The sequence below is a fragment of the Lutra lutra genome, chromosome 5, assembly GCF_902655055.1.
Source record: "Lutra lutra chromosome 5, mLutLut1.2, whole genome shotgun sequence".
Lineage (NCBI taxonomy): Eukaryota > Metazoa > Chordata > Mammalia > Carnivora > Mustelidae > Lutra > Lutra lutra.
The window spans coordinates 133,710,223-133,730,965 of NC_062282.1; the positions used below are offsets into that span (position 1 = coordinate 133,710,223).

The 20,743-nt window shown below is 37.1% G+C and overlaps 1 protein-coding gene and 1 long non-coding RNA gene across 4 annotated transcripts in view; one reads left to right on the top strand and one right to left on the bottom strand.

Moving 5' to 3' along the window:
- Positions 1–20,411, top strand: part of LOC125100392 (uncharacterized) — a 323,416-nt gene extending 303,005 nt beyond the window's left edge. The window contains exon 6 of the long non-coding RNA XR_007127531.1: positions 20,048–20,411. This is a non-coding gene — a long non-coding RNA (uncharacterized LOC125100392). The remainder of the gene's footprint in view (positions 1–20,047) is intronic.
- Positions 1–20,743, bottom strand: part of TMEM232 (transmembrane protein 232) — a 280,919-nt gene that overhangs the window by 105,870 nt on the left and 154,306 nt on the right. The gene's annotated exons all lie outside the window — the stretch shown is intronic.

Consider the following 20,743-nt stretch of genomic DNA (forward strand, 5'->3'; position numbering starts at 1 on the left):
GTGCCGCTGGAGGCAGAGAAGGTGCTGCTGGTGTTCCGGGGGAGGGGCCCACTGCTGCTCTTATTTTAGGCACTCTTTCCCTAGTGAAAAAGTACCGGCAGGGTACAGGAGGTGGGGCTTGCCTTAACTGGTTCAAGCCTCTACTTTGAGCACTGTGCCTCTCACTGAAGTTGCCTGTGCTGATGGACAGGGGTAAAAATTGCTCTCTTGTCCACAGCGGAATTTGGGCCTGCTGCTCTTTAGGAAGCCCTCACAGAAGAGTGAACAATCGTCCCTCATTTGTCCCAGGTGTCCCTCAAATCTCCTTTACCCTATATCTGATCTACCTGTGCAGCTGGAAGCCCTGAGCTCCTGTGTTTTATCTCAGGCATGCTGGCTGATTTTCAAAACTCCAAATTTTAGGGACTAAGTGTGGCACAAACCTACACTGATCCTATAGGGGTGGCTCTCATTGTGCTGTCACTGGTGTCAGTTTATCCCAGGGGGCAGTCCTAGAAATGTGCAGGGATTTGGAGTTTATGTTAAGGTGTAGGAAAAAACTGGATTCCTGGTTAGCTGCCCTTCAGCAGCTGCCTCTGCTCCTATGGTAATGAATGGGGCAGCAAAATGGTTCCCAGTGGCTCTTTTGTCCCAGGAATGACAGTGCTACCTGTCCCAAGTGCACTCTAAGGAGAGTCTCTCCCAACATGATCTAGGGGATACTCAGAGCATACTGATTGCATCTGGGCCTCTGCCCACCTTTTCTAGAAGAGCACTGTTACACCTGCAGTCTCAACCCCAGTGCCAACACAGACTTCTAAAACTTTAGACTCAGTTCACTGCTTGTAAAAACTTGGGATAATCAGCCCCTTTCTTTTTCCCAGTCAATGGTTTTGGGGAAGTGTTTTTCTTGTGCAATCCCCTATGTGCTGTTTTATCTCTCTTTCTCTGTCTTTTCTCTATGATCAGTGATCCCTCCCCTCACAGCACCTGTAGTTCTTTTCTCCACCAAATCAGGTCTCCACACCTCCTACCTTCCACGATGTGGCCTCTTTTCTCCCTCTAGTCATGCAGTTTGTTCTCTCAGTCCTCAGATCAATTTCCTGGTTGTTCAGGATGATTTGATCATTATCTGGTTGTGTTCAAGGGATGAGGCAAACATAAGGTCTTCCTATTTTGCCATCTTAACTCCTCCTCCCTATAAGGATCCTTTTAAATAAAGCCTAAAGTCAAGCTAAACTAGATAATAAGCTAGTCACAGAAGTATACACATGCTATAAACGTTTTCACAAAATAAATGAAAAATAAACACAAAATTCTGGATAGTGGTTACCTATGAGTCCATGCAGGTAAATGAGGCTGTGAATAAGCACACATTGTAACTTTTAATACTGAAGTTATGTGGTAGGCTAATAGGTATTTATTATCTTAATTAACTTTATAACATATTTACACTGCATATATTTCAAATTTATCAACTATTACATATAATAAATTGGAGCTTAGGAAAGTTAAGCAGATCAGAAGATCATTGCAGGGGCAGCTGGGTGGCTCAGTGTGTTAAAGCCTCTGCCTTCAGCTCAGGTCATGATCCCAGAGTCCTGGGATCGAGTCCTGCATCGGGCTCTCTGCTCAGTAGGGAGCCTGCTTCCTCCTCTCTCTCTGCCTGCCTCTCTGCCTACTTGCAATCTCTGTCTGTCAAATAAATAAAATCTTAAAAAAAAAAGATCATTGCAAAAGCAAAAAAAAAAATTTAAAAGAAAAATCTATGGTTTCAACCAGATTAGTCTTATCCTTATACAATGTCAACATTCTCCTACCATTCTGGTGGTTCTTAAACTTTGATGCATATTAGAATCACCTAAAGTATTTTTAAAGTTATGATATCTGGAATCAACCTTTAGAGAGTTTAATTGGCTTGAGATGGGGCCTTGACATAGGATTTTAAAAGATTTCATGTAATTCTATATGTAACAAAGTATGACACATCAAATAACAATGTCACAGAGACTATCTCACTTGGTTGAAAGAACAAAATGAAAACAAACATGTTACCTAAGTTAAAAAATTCCATTTAGCCCAATTGTCTTACTTGTATGAAGAAATGTTGAAAAAAATCAGAGTAAATAATAAAAGTGCAAGATATGAAAATTATAATTTTCTAATCCAAAAATCTAGAGACAAGAATATATATTAGTATAACAATTTTAGTAACAAAAAACTATTCTATTTAACTCCAGGAAATAAATAGACACAGTGCTGAGCACGAGAATAAACAGAATAAATGTCATTAACTTAATGCCACATTTGTAACCTTTATATTTGCTAGAACCAAAATGAAAGTGATCTGGTCTTTTTGGAAGAGTAATGACTCAATTATTAAGTACCAATTGAAGGGAATAAATATATGTTAAATAAAAATGAGGACAAATGCATGGTCCCTTTGCTAGTAAAGAACCACTGAGCTTTAAATATAGTACTGACAAAGATAGAACTTAAACATTTCATGAAGAGGGGACTATCCTGTTTGCATTATTTTCCAGTTAGATATGGTTATTTATAATTGAAAGCTGTGATTTATTAAAGTGCATTCAAAGCACAAAATTAGGACAAAAAGAATTCTATTCACAAATTATTGGAAATTTAGAGGCTTTATTTAAAACTTCTATAGTCACTTTGGTTGTTCTATTCTGTAGTTCATTCTAAGAAGATTTTCAGTCTTTGCATGCTAAAATTATGTGAATATATTAAATTTACTTGTAGTGTATAATATTTAATCTCTTTAACAATTCAAAATGATAGTGAATGCAGTTTTATTTCATAAAAACAATTGCTACTTTTTTCATATCAACAAAGAAGCTGCAAATAATTTTAATGAATTGAAGTTCATGAATAGTGTTACTTATCTAGATTTTTGGATTAAAAAAACATAAGTTTCATAAATGTAAAGCCTTATATTTTTATTTCAGTGTGGTATTTATAGAAATTGATTTAGGTTGCCATCATGTGGTATAATGTCTCTGTTCAAAAGACAAATGCATACCAGAGTAGAATATAGATCTATTATAGCAATGCCACAATTTTAGTAATATTTTATTCTACCTAAGAATTCTACTTAGGAATTACGAGAGAATATGTAGTTTAGATTAGAGGACAAATTCTGTTCTTTCACAATCAGGATACCTCCTTGTCTGTAAGGCTTATAAGGGGAAATAGAAACTATAAAATCAAAATCTTGTAAAAAACAGAGTTAGGCTGATTTATCATTTTCCTCATTACCAAACTTAAGTGATTAGATGAGGCTATCAGATAGCCTCAATTTGAAGGGAAAGATATTTTACATTACCTCTTTGGCTCTAAAGAATCTGATTGTATATCACCCAGCTACCTTAAGAGGCAAGAACATACAGGAAGAAAGAAAATAAATCCATCTTTTGATACTAAATGTAAAATGTCTTGTCCTAAATCTACTGAGTGCTGTGTCTTGGTGGAAAGAGAACCCAACAGGAGGCTTGGAGTTCTGAAATCAAGACATCAACTTTCTGATTGCTCATTGGTAAATCATTTAATTTACTGGGCCTTCACTTCCTCATTTTTCAAATAAAGGGTTTGGATTGGATGTATCTATGATCTCCAAATCAATAATCTTCCTGCAATTTCACCTTCCCTCACACTTCAAAAAAGCCTTATGTATCAACAACAACCATAAATTAATAAAGAAAATTGAAAACCTATGCAAGAAATAAAGAAAAGACACTGGGAACTGAAGCACAATTCACAGTGTACAAAGGCAGTAAAATTAAGCCATAAAATGTTTCCTAAAACTATAAATATTATAAATTTCACAGAAGGAGAAGATGAACAATGAAGACTGGAAGACGCTCAGCAGCTTTATGAGGATGCAAAACTTGAATTGAGCATAGAAGACAGGATTTAGGTAGGTTTGCATGGGGGAGCATTCCAAACGAGTGAGGGAGAAAAAGCAAATGGAAGACAAGCCAACAATGGAAATAAGTAAGCAATCTGAGAGACAAAAATTCCGTACACTATCTACTATAGACTGAAATTCCTATGTTGAAACCTAATCTGATGATATTTGGAGATGGAACCTTTGGTAAGTAATAAGCACAGAGCCCTCATGAAAGAGATTCATACTCTTATAAAAGAGATCCTACAGAACAACCTTGCCCTTTCTGCCATGTGAGGACACAGCCAGAACCTGTGCTATATACCAGGAAACAAGCACCCACCAGACAGTGAATCTGCCCGCATCTTGTTCTTGACTCCCCAGCTTCCAGAACTGTAAGAAAGAAATGTTTGTTGTTTAAGCCATGAAGTCTATGGTATTCTGTTATAGCACCTCACGTGAACTTAGATACTAATCAAATATATTTGATTTGACCTGAAAGGTATTTTAATAATCAGGATATTTCACATAGAAATCCTTACTTCCAGCTTCTTTTACAAGTGGAATATCTGGTAACTCTGGCCCATGGATCCCTATATGCCAAACTGCTGGTGAGGTTGACCTTTTATATAATGCATGACTTTTTTATATAATGCAATCTACCTCTTCCAGAACTCTCTCATGTTTCCCCATGCTGGTCTGCTTTACACATTTTTGTTGTTTGCCTAGGCCTGCAGGCACTAATTTGTTGAGTATGGAGCCGTTGGATATAAAGTCATATAAGCCAAGGTAGAGGGCATGAAAACAGAGGACACTGAAGAGAGTGGGTACATTCAGTGTCTGATAACAGTTTAAATGCATCTATTTTATAAAACCTACGTTAAGGACTTTTAAAATAAGCATGGGAAATAATATAGACTATATATAAAATAAGGGAACACCAGGTTTGGAAGCTTTTATACTTCCTAGTCTTATAAAATAGATTTCATATTAAAGTAAGAAGAAAACAATACTGTTTTATTTAGAGACTTTATTTATTCAAGTCTTTGACTAACTCTGTCTCAATTTGAGACAGAGAGATATAGAAAGAGAGAGAGAGAGCATGAGCAGGTGGAGAGGGAGAAGCAGACTCCCAACTGAGCAGGGAGCCTGGTGTGGGGCTCGATCCAAGATCCTGGGATCATGACCTGAGCCAAAGGCAGATGCTTAACCATCTGAGCCACCCAGGTGCCCCAAGAAAAAAATACTGCTTGTTTTAACCAATAAACCACATTCCTATAACCACATCACTGGATCCAACCTTAGAATGAAGAGACCAGTGATAGAATTGACTTAAAAAAAAAAAATAAGCAGGATGATCATATCACTGCACAGAATTTGTAAATATCTAGATCATATGACTTGCTCAGAATCTTGCTCAGCTGTTTTCTTAAGGGGGCCTTGATATATTTTTTAAGATTTTATTTATTTATTTGACAGACAGAGATCACAAGTCACAAGTAGGCAGAGAGGGAGGCAGAAGAGGGGTTGGCATAGGGAGTGGGGGGGGGTAACAGACTCCCTGCTGAGCAGAGAGCCAGATGCGAGGCCAGATCCCAGGATTCTGGGATCATGACCTGAGCCAAAGGCAGAGGCTTAACTCACTGAGCCACCCAGGTACCCCTATTTTTTTAAAAGTCATTTTCCAATTCCAGTTCTTGGCATAACAAACTGGTTTAATTTTAATTACCCTCCCAGAGATGGCAGTCATTAACTCCAAATAAAATATAAAAACCAACTCCTTAAAGGCCATGTAGAGCAACCAAAAGTAGACAAATTAAAGGGAGCTTAAAAGTAGAACGCAACTGGGTGATATCAACATTTATGTGACATCTCTTGAGGGTACACTCTAGTCTTCCCAGATTCAGAATAGCTAATACTCAAGCAAAACCTTCAGGTGTATTGCTTTAGGTGTCAGAGGATGGTGTTTGAGGCTGCCATAGTGGCTGTAAATTAACAGAGGAAATTCCAGGAAGAAAGGCACCACAAAGGATGGAAGTCTGAAAATATATGCACAAACCCACTTCAATTCTTGGACAACATGAACTCTACTCATATGGAAGAGACTCTAAAGAGCAGAGTGAAAAGTAACAGCTGAAGGCTGATGAGCTAAGCTGAAACTTAAGTTGACCACTGCAGGAGAGAGTTTGGAATTTGCATACTGTGCTAAGTCTGAGGAAGTTGGCAAAAATTGTTAGCTGGCCATTAAACTTCAAAAAGACCATACCTCAGGAGCGAAGAAGTTTCAGAACTAAGGAATGTTTCTTAAGACTCAAGGTTACAATGTAACAGACTCTCCTAATAAAGCTCCACCAGTTCAATGTGATCTGCCAACAATTAAACTGCTATCTAACAAAAATCAAAACTTTTCACAGGAAGTTACCAGAATCCAGAGTCTCTACAATGTTCTTACATTTTATATGAAGTAATACAATACTAAAGGTATGTTAAAGATGCATATTATAATACCTTAAACAATCATAAAACAACATAAAAGCATGGCCAAAAAAGCCAGTAGGTGATATAAAATGAAAGACATACAAATAGAAAGATTGGTAGTAGTAATCCAACCATAGCAATATTTACATTAAATTTATGGGGCAAAGGGGTACCTGGGTGTCTCTTAGTTAAACAACTGATTTCAGCTCAGGTCATGATCTCAAGGTCCTGGGATGAAGTCCAAGTCAGGCTCCATGCTCAAGGGGAAGTCTGCTTCTTGCTGTCCCTCTCCTTCTGCCCCTCCCCCACTCATGTTCTCCTTCTCTATCAAACAAATAAAACCTTTAAAAAATTTTTATAGGAACAATGAAGAAAAAAGAGAGAGAGAAACAAACCAAGAAACAGACTCTAATTTAGAAAACGAATTGATGTTTTGGGGTAAGGGTGAGGATGGATGAAATAGGCCATGGGGATTAAGGAGTATTCTTCCTGGGATGAGCTCAGGGGGATGTATGGAATTGCTGAATCACTATAGTGTACATTTGAAACTAATATAACACTGTATGTTAACTTTACTGGAAATAAAATAAAAATTTTAAATACCTTTTATATTATAATGAAAGAAAAAAATTGAACTGGAAAAATAAAATTTTTTTTTAATTCAAGTGGGTGAAAAATTCCATTAAAAAGCAAAAAATGTCAAACTAGTTTTTTTTAAAAGGTTTTATTTATTTATTTGACAGACAGAGATCACAAGTAGGCAGAGAGGCAGGCAGAGAGAGAAGGGGAAGCTGGCTCCCTGCTGAGCAGACAGCGGGATGCAGGGCTCAATCCCAGGACCCTGGGATCATGACCTGAGCCAAAGGCAGAGGCTTTAACCCACTGAGACACCCAGGACCTAACCATATTCAGTCTACAGTATATTTTAAATTAAAAAAATAGATAAGGTAAAAGAAAATGAGTGGACAAAAATATAGAAATATATATCATAAAAAGACAGGCATTAAGAAAGTAGTGTGGAAATATGAATACCAGACCATGCACATTTTCAGAGACAGTAGATTAACCATAAGAAAAGAAGGATATTTGGTTAATTCCTCAGGAAACGTTGAAATAATAAATGTATATGTACTTAATAGGAGAGATTCAACAAACACAAAGCAAACTCTACAAGATAAAAAGGTGATACAGTCAAATCTATAATCATAATTGGGAGATTTTTTACACCACACTCTCACTAAAAGATACAGCTGTGAACAAGAGTAAAAGAAAATAGTAAAGATCGAGAAGATTTTAATTATACTACCAACCATTTTGAGCTAATTTGACATTTATATAATATTACACATAACTGCAGAAGGCATACTATTTTTAAGTATTTGAAATAATGCACCTGGAGCATTCACCAATACAGATCAAATATTTGAGCATAAGGAAAATCTCATCAAATTCTTAAAAATGGTAATTTCACCAAGTATGGCCTCTAATAACAATGGAATAATATTTATATGAATAAATATGATATCTATAGACCCCCACACATTTTGAAATTAAAAGACAGAATTCTAAATAATCATGATTCAAAGAAGAAATAACGAGAATAAGAAAACATTTTGCATTTCATTATAAAATGAAAATACAACATCTCAAAAACAGAGTTTAGAGGGAATTTGTAGCTTTGAAGACATCTTATTAAAATATTAGTTTTTAATGAATGACCTAAGTCTATAACTTATAAAACTAAAAAAAAAAAAAAGGAGTCAATGTATAACCAAGGTAAAAAGAAAGAAAATAACTAAGAAGATAGACAATAATAAAAACAAAAACTGGAAAGGAAGCAATATGGTGGAGGAGTAGGAGGCTGAAATAGCATTAGTTACCTGGAGTTCAGCTAGATAGTTATCAAACCATTCTGAACACCTACGAACTCAACAGGAGATAGAAGAGAAGAAGAGCAGCAATTCTAGGAAGAGAAAATTGACCACTCTGGGGAAGGTAGGACATGTAGAGAAGTGAATCCAAAGCAATGGGAAGATAAACCGCAGAGGGAGAGGCCAGCTCCCAGCAAGTGGTGGAGCAGTGGAGCACAAAATCAGAAATTTTAGAAGTCTTCTCCACTGAGGGATGTCACTCCTAAGGCTAAGTCGGTGTGGAGTCCTCACGGGGACAGTGTGGTCTCAGGACCCGTGGGGTGACAGAAAGACCGGGGGTGCCTGAGTGTGGCAGAGCTTCTGGGTATCAGAGTGGGTAGCTAGCTACTGAGACAGAGCCAAGATGGGGGCTCTCAGCTTGGGGTTACCTTAAACCATGATCCAAGGCAGTCGGGCCACTACTTTTCAAGCAGGGGACACCACAAGTGGCAGATCTGGAGAGACCCCCTCTTTCCTCCTCCAGGAGGAGTGGCATGGGAGCCACAGCATGAATCTGCTGGGTTTGGAGAATCCAAATGGGGCTGAGCGCCAGAGACAGAAATGCTCGGTCACAGGCCAGGTGACAATGGAGTGCAGCCAGAGACCAGGGAGATGGGAGGGACTGACTGCTTCTCTCCGAGGGCACACTGAGGAGTGGGACCCTGAGCTCTTGTCTCCTCTGGGCTGAAGACTGGGAGGCCACCATATTCATTCCTGTCCTCCAAGCTCTTTGGAAAGCATTCAGGGAGCAAAAGCTCCCAAGAGTGAACCAGAACAGATTACTTAACCTGGCCCCTGGCAGGGGTGGTCCAATTCACCCTCAGGCAAAGACAATTAAGAATCACTGCAACAGGACCCTCCCCCAGAAGATCACCAAGAACATCCAGTCAAGAACAAGTTTACAGAACAATAAGAGCTGCAGAACTCCAGAGCTACAGGAAAGCAACACATAGAATTCATGGCATTTTCCCCATGATCTTTTAGTCTTTCACAGTTAAATATTTTTAATTTTATTTTTTTCCTATTCTATTTTTTAAATTTTCCTCTTTCCTTTTTTGATGTTGTAAAACTGTTTTATCTTATTAATATATTTTTTTTAAAGCTTTTTAAATTTTCATTGTTATAGTCATATTTTATTCCTTCATTGTATTTAACCTAATTTTTCGTATACATAATAGGTTTTTTTTTCCTTTAAAAATTTTGGATATAATCTCTTCTAATAGATCAAAATATACCCTAAATCTAGCTCCAGTCTGATCACATTCTCTCCTCTTTTTTTTCTTTTTCAAACCAAATTATCTTATCAATTCCTTTTTTAGGATCTTTTTAAATTTTCATCTTTACAGTCATATTCCATCCCTTCATCATGTTTACCCTTACTTTTATATGTATATAAGTTTTTCTTTCTTTAAAATTTTGGGAGGTACTTTCTTCTTAGAAACCAGAATACACTCAAAATCAAGTCAGTGGCTCTGTTCTATTCAACAGGGTAATATATATGTATTTTTAACCCTTCCTTCCCCCCTGCCACCAGTTTCAGGTATATTCTGATTTGGTTAACATATATTTTTCTGGGGTCTTTGCCACCCTTTTAGTATTTTACTCTCTCATTCATATACTCTTATCTGGATAAAATGACAGGTGGAACAACTCACCACAGAAAAAAGAACAAGAGGCAGTACTGATGGCTAGAGACCTAATCAATATGGACTTTGGAAATATGTCAGAACTAGAGTTCAGAATGACAATTATCAAGGTGCTAGCTGGGCTCGAAAAAGGCATGAAAGATATTAGAGAATACATTTCTAGCGAAATAAAATCCATTTCTGGAAAAATAAAAGAACTAAAATCTAATCAACTTGAAATTTAAAAAGCTATTAATGAGGCACAATAAAAAATGGAGGCTCTTACTGCTAGGACAAATGAGGCAGAAGAGAGAATTAGTAATATAGAAGACCAAATGATGGAGAATAAAGAAGCTGAGCAAAAGAGAGAAAAATAACTACCAGATCACAAGGGGAGAATTTGAGAGATAAGTGACACCATACGATAAAACAATATTAGAATAATTGGGATCTCAGAAGAAGAAGAAAAAGTAGAGAGAGGGACAGAAGGTATGTTGGAGCAAATTATAGTAGAGAATTTCCCTAATATGGTAAAGGGGACAAGCATCAAAATTCAGGAGGCACAGAGAACCCCCCTCAAAACCAATAAAAATAGGTCCACACCTATCATCTGATAGTAAAACTTAAAAGTCTCAGTGAGAAAGGGAAAATCCTCAAAGTAGCTTGGGACAAGAAGTCTCTACTACAACAGTAGAAATATTAGATTGACAGCAGACTCATCCACAGAGACCTGGCAGGCCAGAAAGGACTGGCATGATATATTCAGAGCACTAAACAAGGAAAATATGTAGCCAAGAATACTATATCCAGCTAGGCTGTCATTGAAAATAGAAGGAGAGATAAAAAGCTTCCAGGACAAACAAAAACTAAAAGAATTTGCAAACCCCAAACTGGCACTATAGGAAATATTGAAAGGGGTCCTCTAAGCAAAGAGAGAGCCTAAAAGTAATAGACCAGAAAGAAGCAGAGAAAATATATAGTAATAGTCACCTTACACCCCATACAATAGCACTAAATTCATATCTTTCAATAGTTAACCTGAATATAAATGGGCTAAATGTCCCAATCAAAACACAGGGTATCAGAATGGATTAAAAAAAAAAAAAAACCCATCGATATGCTGTCTACGAGAAACTCATTTTAGACTGAAAGACACCTCCAGATTTAAAATGAGGGATTGGAAAACAATTTACCATGCTAATGGATATCAAAAGAAAGCTGGGATGGCAATCCTTATAACAGACAAATTTAGATTTTAAACCAAAGACTATAATAAGTGATCAGGAAGGACACTATATGATACTTAAAAGGTCTGTCTGACAAGAAGATCCAACAATTTAAAATATCTATGCCTGTAACAAGGTAGCAGCCAATTATATAAACCAATTAATAACAAATCAATTAATAACAAAATCAAAGAAACACATTGACAATAATACAGTAATAGTAGGGGACTTTAACTGCCCCCCTCACTGAAATAGATCATCTAAGCAAAAGATTAACAGGGAAATAAAGGCTTTAAATGACACACTGGACCAGATGGACATCACAGATACGTTCAGAACATTCCAACCCAAAGCAACAGAATACACATTCTTCTCTAGTGCACATGGAACATTCTCCAGAATAGATCACATCCTGGGGCAAAAATCAGTTCTCAACAGGAACCAAAAGATTGGGATCATTCCATGCATATTTTCAGGTCACAATGCTCTGAAACTAGAACTCAATCACTAGAGGAAATTTGGAAAGAACTCAAATACATGGAGGCTAAAGAGCATCCTACTGAAGAATGAATGGGTTGACCAGGAAATTAAAAAAGAATTGAAAAAATTAATGGAAACAAATGAAAATGAAAACACAACTGTTCAAAATCTTTAGGACACAGCAAAGGTGGTCCTCAGAGGAAAGTATATAGTGATACAAGCCTTTTTCAAGAAACAAGAAAGGTCTCAAGTACACAACCTAACCCTACACCAAAAGGTGCTGGAGAAAGAACAGCAAAGAAAGCCTAAACCAAGCAGCAGAAGATAAATAATAAAGATCAGAGCAGAAATCAAATAAAATAGAAACCAAAAGAACAGTAGAACAAATCAATGAAATTAGGAGCTGGTTCTTTGAAAGAATTAATAAGACTGATAAACCCCTGGCCAGACTTTACAAAAAAAGAGAGAGGGAAGGAGAGAGAGAGAGAGAGAGAACCCAAATTAATAAAATCATGAGGAAAGAGGAGAGATCACAACCAACACCAAAGAAATACAAACAATTATAAGAACAGATTATAAGCAACTATATGCCAGCAAATTTAACCTTCTGGAAGAAATGGATGCATTCCTAGAGACATATAAACTACCAAAACTGAACCAAGAAGAAATAGAAAACCTGAACAGACCCATAACCAGTAAGGAGACTGAAGCAGTCATCTTAAATCTCCCAAGAAACAAGAGCCCAGAGCCAGACGGCTTCCCAGGGGGAATTCTACCAAACATTTAAAGAAGAATTAATTCCTATTCTCCTGCAACTGTTCCAAAAAATAGAAATGGAAGGAAAACTTCCAAACTCATTTTATGAGGCCAGCATTACCTTGATCCCCAAACTAGACAAAAACCCCATCAAAAAAGGATAATTACAGACCAATATCCTTGATGAACACAGATGCAAAAATTCTCACCAAAACACTAGCCAGTAGGATCCAACAGTACATTAAAAGGATTATTCACCATGACCAAGTGGGATTTCTCCCTGGGCTGCAAGGTTGGTTCAACACCCACAAATCAATCAATGTGATACATTACATTAATAAAAGAAAGAACAAGAAGCATATGATACTCTCAATAGGTGCTAAAAAAAAGCAGTTGAAAAAGTACAGTATCTTTTCTTGATCAAAACTCTTCAAAGTGTAGGGATAGAGGGTACATACCTCAATACCATCAAAACCATTTATGAAAAATCCACAGTGAGTATCATTCTGAATGGGGAAAAACTGAGAGCATTTTCCCCCTAAGTTCAGGAACACGGTAGGGCTGTCTACTATTCATCATAGGATATTCATCATAGTACTAGAAGTCCTAGCCTCTGCAATAAGACAACAAAAAGAAATTAAAGGCATCCAAATCAGCAAAGAAGTAGTCAAACTCTCACTCTTTGCAGATGATATACTTTATGGGGAAAACCCAAAAGACTCCACTCTAAATCTGCTAAAATTTGTACAGGAATTCAGTAAAGTGTCAGGATATAAAATCAATGCATAGAGATCAGTTTCATTTCTATACACCAACAACAGGACAGAAGAAAGAGAAATTAAGGAGTCAATCCCATTTACAATTGCACCCAAAACCATAAGATACCTAGGAATAAACCTAACCAAAGAGGAAAAGAATCTACTCAGAAACTCTAAATTGCTCATGAAAGAGATTGAGGAAGACACAAGGAAATGGAAAAACATTCCATGCTCATGGATTGGAAGAACAAATATTGTGAAAATGTCTACTTAAAGCAATCTGTACATTTAATGCAATCCCTATCAAAATCCCATCAATTTTTTTTCAAAGAAATGGGACAAATAATCCTAAAATTTATTTGGAACCAGAAAAGACCCCATGTAGCCAGAGGAATGTTGAAAAAGAAAGCCAGAGTTGGTGGCATCACAATTCCAGACTTCACTCTTTATTACAAAGCTGTAATCATCAAGACAGTATGATACTGGCACAAAAACAGACACATAGATCAATGGAACAAAATCGAGAACCCAGAAATAGACCCTCAACTCTATCTTTCTATCAACTCTATCAACTAATCTTTGACAAAACAGGAAAGAATACCCAATGGAATAAAGACAGTCTCTTCAACAAATGATGTTGGGAAAATTGGACAGCCACATGCAGAAAAATGGAACTGGATCTTTTCCTTATACCACATACAACAATAAACTCAAACTGCACGAAAGACCTCAATGTGAGAGAGGAATCAATCCAAATCCTTTAGGAGAACACAGCCAGCAATGTCTTCAACCTCATCCACAGCAACTTCTTCCTAGAAACATTGCCAAAAGCAAGGGAAGCAAGGGCAAAGATTAGCTATTGGGACTTCATGAAGATCAAAAGCTTTTGCAGAGCAAAGCAAACAGTCAACAAAACCAAAAGACAATTGACAGAATGGGAGAAGATATTTGCAAATGACACATCAGATAAAGGGCTAGTATCCAAAATCTATAAAGAACTTATCAAACTCAACACCCAAAGAACAAATAATCCAATTAAGAAATGGGCAGAAAACATGAACAGACATTTCTGCAAAGAAGACATCCAAATGGCCAACAGACACATGAAAAAGTCACTCGGCATCAGGGAAATACAAATCAAAACCACAATGAGATACCACCTCACACCAGTCAGAATGGCTAAAATTAACAAGTCAGCAAATGACAGATGTTGGCAAGGATGCTGAGAAAGGGGAACATTCCTACACTGGTTGTGGGAATGCAAGCTGGTGCAGCCACTCTAGAAAACAGCATGGAGGTTCCTCAAGAAGTTGAAATAGAGGTACCCTACGACCCAGCAATCACACCACTGGGATATACCCTAAAGATACAAATGTAGTGATCTGAAGGGGCATGTCCACCCAAATGTTCATAGCAGTAATGTCCACAATAGCCAAACTATGGCAAGAACCTAGACATCCATCAACAGATGAATGGATAAAGAAGAGATGGCATATATATACCATGGAACAGTACGCAGCCATCAAAAGAAGTGAAATCTTGTCATTTGCAACAATGTGGATGGAACCAGAGGGTATAAGCTAAGTGAAATAAGTCAACCAGAGAAAGACAATTATCATACGTCCTCCCTGATATGAGGAATTCGAGAGGCAAGGCAGGGGTTTGGGGGATAGGGAAGGAAAAAATTAAACAAGATGGGATTTTGAGGGAGACAAACCATAAGAGACTCTTAATCTCACACACAAAAAACTGAGGGTTGCTGGGGGATGGAGGGGTAGGGATAGGGTGGTTGGGTTATGGACAGCGGGGAAAGTATATGCTATGGTGAGTGCTGTGTAATGTTAAGCCTGATGATTCATAGACCTGTACCCCTGAAGCAAATAATACATATTTTAATAAAAATAATTAAAAACAAAAACAAAAATACTATGGGATTATGACACCAAATAGTCAGAAAAGTTCGTTGAAGGATATAGGGTAGGGAAGGGAACAACCTACATTACCTAGCCTTTGGACAGGACAGCAGACTGAGGACAGCAGGCTCACTGCTACATCATGGGGCTGAAAAGGATACTTAGGGAGGTGAAATATACAGCTACAATGTGAACGTACAAGGCTTTCTAGACATTTAAGTAGTTCTTTCACTTTGCAAAGAATTCTGACCACATTTCTAAATTTTCATAAACTAGTCACAATACAAAATATGGAATGGTGTGGTTTGTTTACAAATAATTCTTTCCTGTTTTATAGGAGTATGCATTTTATTTCTGAAATAAATTTACATGTTATATCCCACTAAAATTTTCTCCAAAGAATGGGACTTTCTTCCTATTGTTTCTAGAGCTCTTGCAAGCACAAATAGGTGTAGTAAGTGATCCAAACACCTTTCACCTGCTTACAGTGGAAGAGGAAAGAAAAGTATCTGCCTTCTGTTATATTATATGCTGCACCAAATAAAAATGCTAAAGAAGCACTTCAGCTAAACATAAATCATAATCTAAAGCCTTAAACAAAATATCAGGGTCTGATCTATTAATTAGCTTATGTTTATAAAGGAATTTTAAGAGAAAAGTAAAATGTAAATACTAATTAATCTTACTATAATTAATCATTATATTTCTTTATCCTTATGATAATGTTATATAACCCTTAAGAGGAAATTATGATGACATTTTAAGTACAATCAAGGACAAAAACTTCTCAGTGCCTTTATTACAAAGTTATAGGATAATTTTTCATGAGATAAATTTATCTCAGGTACAGTCTTAGAACAACCATTTTAAGGGTCCTTATAGTGGGTAATTTAAGGAAAGATCCCAAATAGCCCCCACATGACTTGGCTATATTCCTGGAATTTCCCCCATTAAAAATTCATTCTGTAGGGTCAATGGCTTTCATGCCTTCAAGAGAGCTCTACAAAATTTTCAGTATCGGAAGAAAAACCCTTAAGACATTGTAACTTAACATCTCAAAAATCATTGGTTGATGCTAACAAAGTACACAAGAGGTGGTTGTGGATAACAAGCACCATCGGAAGTGGGAAAGAGCTCTAGCATATTCAGCTAATTTGTGTAGGTCTCATCTGTATTGAGAATATACTGTAGGGAAGTAAAGTTTTGTTTAGTTTTTAATATATCTCTATTGAATTACAGTTGGGAGCTATGTCTAGGAGAATAATCTCAGAGCCTGAAGTGTAAAGAGTATATGCAATATAAAATAAATTTTATAATTGAAATCACTATGAAAATGGGAATTTTCCTTGCTTATTGCTTGAAATTTTGCAGTAAAGGAAGAGATGACTAAAGAGAAACACAGGTTATTATTGTGATTGTTGGGATAGCAAATATCTTAAGTATAAAAAAATGGTTAATAGAACATAATTTCTAAATTTGTGAGTGTGTATGGTTTATTTTGTTTTTGCTATAAATTCCCTGTGGACTGTATATATTTATGTATGTATGTGTGTGTATGATTTTTAAACAAGTTAAATACATGCAAGTATCTCCATTAAAGCAAAGAACCCCAAATTAAAGACTAACCTCAAATCTGACCTTTCATATTATCATAATTTTAAAATATCAGTGTCATTGCATAAATACTATTCTTTTCTTATTATGCTAATCATATTGAATGAGTTGATCAAATGTTGCCCTCATCAGGCCAGAAATGGTTTACCAGTGAATTTCTGCAATTTCTAGGCACTGAAACTATAGCCAGTTAATAGAGCTGTAGATGAAAATGGATATCTCGATGATTGGGAAGGATGAGTCCTATCAAAGGAATTTTCAACAGGCATTTAACATAAACCTAGGTCATTTTCAAGTTGAGTTTTAAACCTCTAAAAGGGGATCAAAGGAATAAGAGCAATGCCAATTTAATTTAGCCTTCACTGTCAGACCACAATTTGTTCTTTTTAAAAGGTAAACTGGCTCTGTTATGCCTCTGGTTAAAACCTTCCAGTGACTTCCTTTTGCAGTGGAATGAAACCAGAATTCCTTATCTGGACTGATAGCCTGTAAGGTCTGGCTTCAGTGACAGCTCCCCCCACACTCCCCTCACTCATTACCCTGCAACCACACTGACCACCTTTTTAGTTACCACATGTGGTAAATCTTTTCCTTCCCTCACATTCACTGTTTCCTCTGCCTGCACTGTTTCTTACAAGGCATGGTGATTCTCCTCCAGCAAGTCTCTGCCCAAAATTAAAATTGAAATCAAAATCTCCACTCATGGAGAGCTTTCCTAGTTCTCCAATTACTTCCAATCCTATCACCTACTTAACTTCACTCATGGGTCTTAAAATAATCTGTAATCACCTCATTTGTTTATTGATTTATCTGTCCACTATCTTAGATTATGAAATTCATGAAGGCAAACAGCCTGTTTGTCTAAGTCACCACTTTACCTCCAGGGCTTAGCTTGGTTTCTGGTCTACAGAAAAGATTTCAGCTCTGTTCAGCTTCCTACTACTCTTACCAGCCTTGAAAGGCTTAACAAAAGTCCCTTCCAAAAGTTAGACTCTCCTATCCCAAATGTTAATTTGTTCTTTTCCTTTTTGAGTCAGGCAAAACAGTGGAAGTAGTGAAAGACGTTGAAAATATTTTGAAAGTAAAATACTACAGCGTTGTCTGATAGAGCATAAAATGTGAGTGAATTTGGAGTCAAGGATGGTTTCAAGTACTGAATTAGTAGAAGGATGGGTTTTCCATTTACTGAGAAAATAATGGAATGGGCAGGTTGGGTCAGAAGAAGGAGTTAATTTTGGTATGTTAAATTTAAGGTGCTTATAAGACCATCTAAATGAAAACAACATGTAGGTGATTGTATACCTGAGTACAAAATTCAAGGGAAAAGTCAAACTCCTAAGGGACCAACAGAATAACACAAATATGCTTATCAGTTTGAACTGCACTAACTTAATTGAATGATTTATTTCACTTTTTACCCAGAGGTGTCCAGTAAATGCACCCAGATCCTATTTTACTCAGCTTTGCATAGGTTGGAATTCTCTGGCATAAATTTGGCCAAGATCTTTTTTTCTTCTCTTTTTTCTTCTCTTCTTTGTTCTTAGCTATAAGCTCATTCTCCTAGCCCTGTACAAAAATACAGAGCAAGCCTTAAATTTTGCTGCTGAATTATAGCAAATGTTTTTCCTTCACCTTATCTTCTACTTCCAAAACACTAACCTGTGTAGCTGTCAAATGACTGAGCATTAAATGGAGTCTGACTTTTTTTTAGAGGAAAATGATACCCTTGACTTCTATACCCAAGAAACTGAGCCTTAAAATTGTTTAAGAACATGGGATAATTGATCCTTTTTTTACCCCGTTCTTCCCCCTGTTTGTTTGCAAGTCATACCATGTAATCCTTGGAATATCTTGGCAGCTTTTTTTTTTTTAAGATTTTATTTATTTATTTGACAGAGAGAGAGAGATCACAAGTGGACAGAGCACCAGGCAGAGTTGGAGAGCAGGAAGCAGGCTCTCTTCTGAGCAGAGAGCCTGATGCAGGGCTCAATCCCAGGATCCTAAGACAGGACCCTGAGATCATGACCTTAGCCCAAGGCAGAGGCTTAACCTACTGAGCCACCCAGGCGCCCCAATCTTGGCGGGTTTTAAGCCTAAGTCAATCAGGCAATTTATAAGCATTAAACAAGTTGTGTATGTGCAGCTATAAATGAAAATAGTTATTTGTCTAGCTTTATTTGTAACAGTCACTTCAGAGCGTGCCATTTTAATTATCGTAGTTTTGGTACTAGTCTTCATCTTATAATGTGAATATTTTACTATACTCTATTAAAAATCTTTGTAAAGTAGGTTGTGACCTGTTTGGTTTTTTTTTTCAAGGCAAGTGATGTTGGTTTTTTATTTGCTTTAATGCTTTAGGTTTCGGGTTTTTATATTTTTGTTTCTCTCGGGTACAAGCCTGTTTTCCTTCAGGTTAAATGCATATATTTTTTAAATCTACTTAAACTTGAGCATATTAAGGTATTTAATGGTCCATTTTACCCCTCATCATTTAAGTCCCCAATAATCTAAAATGCAAGTAAGCTGAGAAAACAGTATTAAAGGCAGTTTTCCACAGAACAGAGAGGAAACACGACAATTATCCTACAGCTGTGATGTACCAAGACCGCCAAAAAGGATCTACTGAAGTCCTAAAGGGAATTTCAGGGGTCTGAAATGCCCACTTTGGCTGTCTCCATCAATCAAATTAACTGCCCTCTTCTTCCATTCTCAGTCAAGCAGTTAATATATAACCACAATTAAAGGTGAATGATATGGAATGGCTTTCTGACAGTGGGGCTTACTCAGCAACAGAGCATATGAACACTGACTAAATAATTTCCATTTCTGATGACTGGAAAGCCCATTGAGTCATGGTTGGATTAGCTGCATCTCTCAGTATGGGAAGAAAAGGGAGAAAAAGCATTTTTGAGAATTTCAGTGCTCTGACTTATTTAAGTACATTCTTTCCTAAATGTATAGTGTTCTGTATATATATCATGCCAAAATGCAATTATATTTTTCTTTTTCATATCTTGCAGCCTTATTACCACTACCTTGGGCCTATCACTTTATCACACTCCTGAGCATACTGACCTAGTGGCAATAATACTCTACAATACAGGGCTACAGTGACTGCTTACTTAGCCAGGGATAGAAGAATGTACAGTAATACTACACACTGATCCTATCTGGACTCAAGTGCAGTATTAGTGGTTTTCTAGATAGTCTAGCATCCAAAATTTAGAGACTTTCATAACGTTGGGCTTATTAATAGAGTAGAATAAGGAACTGAACAAGAGATGGGGGAAAGGGAGCTTGTGAACTAATTTTATGACTTTTTCTTTTATTTAAACGCCTTTGTCATAAACTCTCCCTGCTTGTTATCAGTATGCGTAACGTGCCATTGATTCCTTGGCCAGCTGTGTTTCAGAATGTGTGACAGCAAGTGCTACATGATGACTGAAGACAACTAGGATGAATACAGAGATGTTGGAAGTTCTTCCCAAATGAAGCAGAGGGTCTTACAGGTCGATTTAGGAAGCCATGACTTGTCCAGTTGTTTTGCCTGTTCCTGCTACCACTTTCACCGCTCCATCACCTCCGCCACCTTGACCACCACTCCTGTGAGACAGGTATGCTGAACACATGTGCCAAAACTTCGGTCTGGGCTAATCCAGTTCATACCTGACCAAAACTCCTCAGAGGCAGATATGCAGAATAGTGGCAGAGAGGTGCTGGCCCAGGTTCTAAGAGTGGGATTAACTGCCCTGCCTCAGCCCACAGGCTGTGTCACTTCCAGACTCACCTCTCCCAGCCAGATACGGTTCTGTCAGGGAAGCTGTCCTGAGTGCCAAATGGAATTCACCATTTATTGTCTCTTCTTCCTATATCTTATCTATATCTTACCCATGAATAGAAGGTGAACATTATAGGAAAAAGATCCATGGGCTTTTGGGAATTTGTGAGGAGGAATAAGTTAGATTCCTTTTTGATGCTTAGCCTTTAGAGACAGACTCCTAAAAATCACTGCTGGCTGCAATACATGCTATTTATAGCTCAGCAAAGAAAGCGAGTGAAATTATTAGATGTGACCCTTTTTTGGTACAATTCACTTA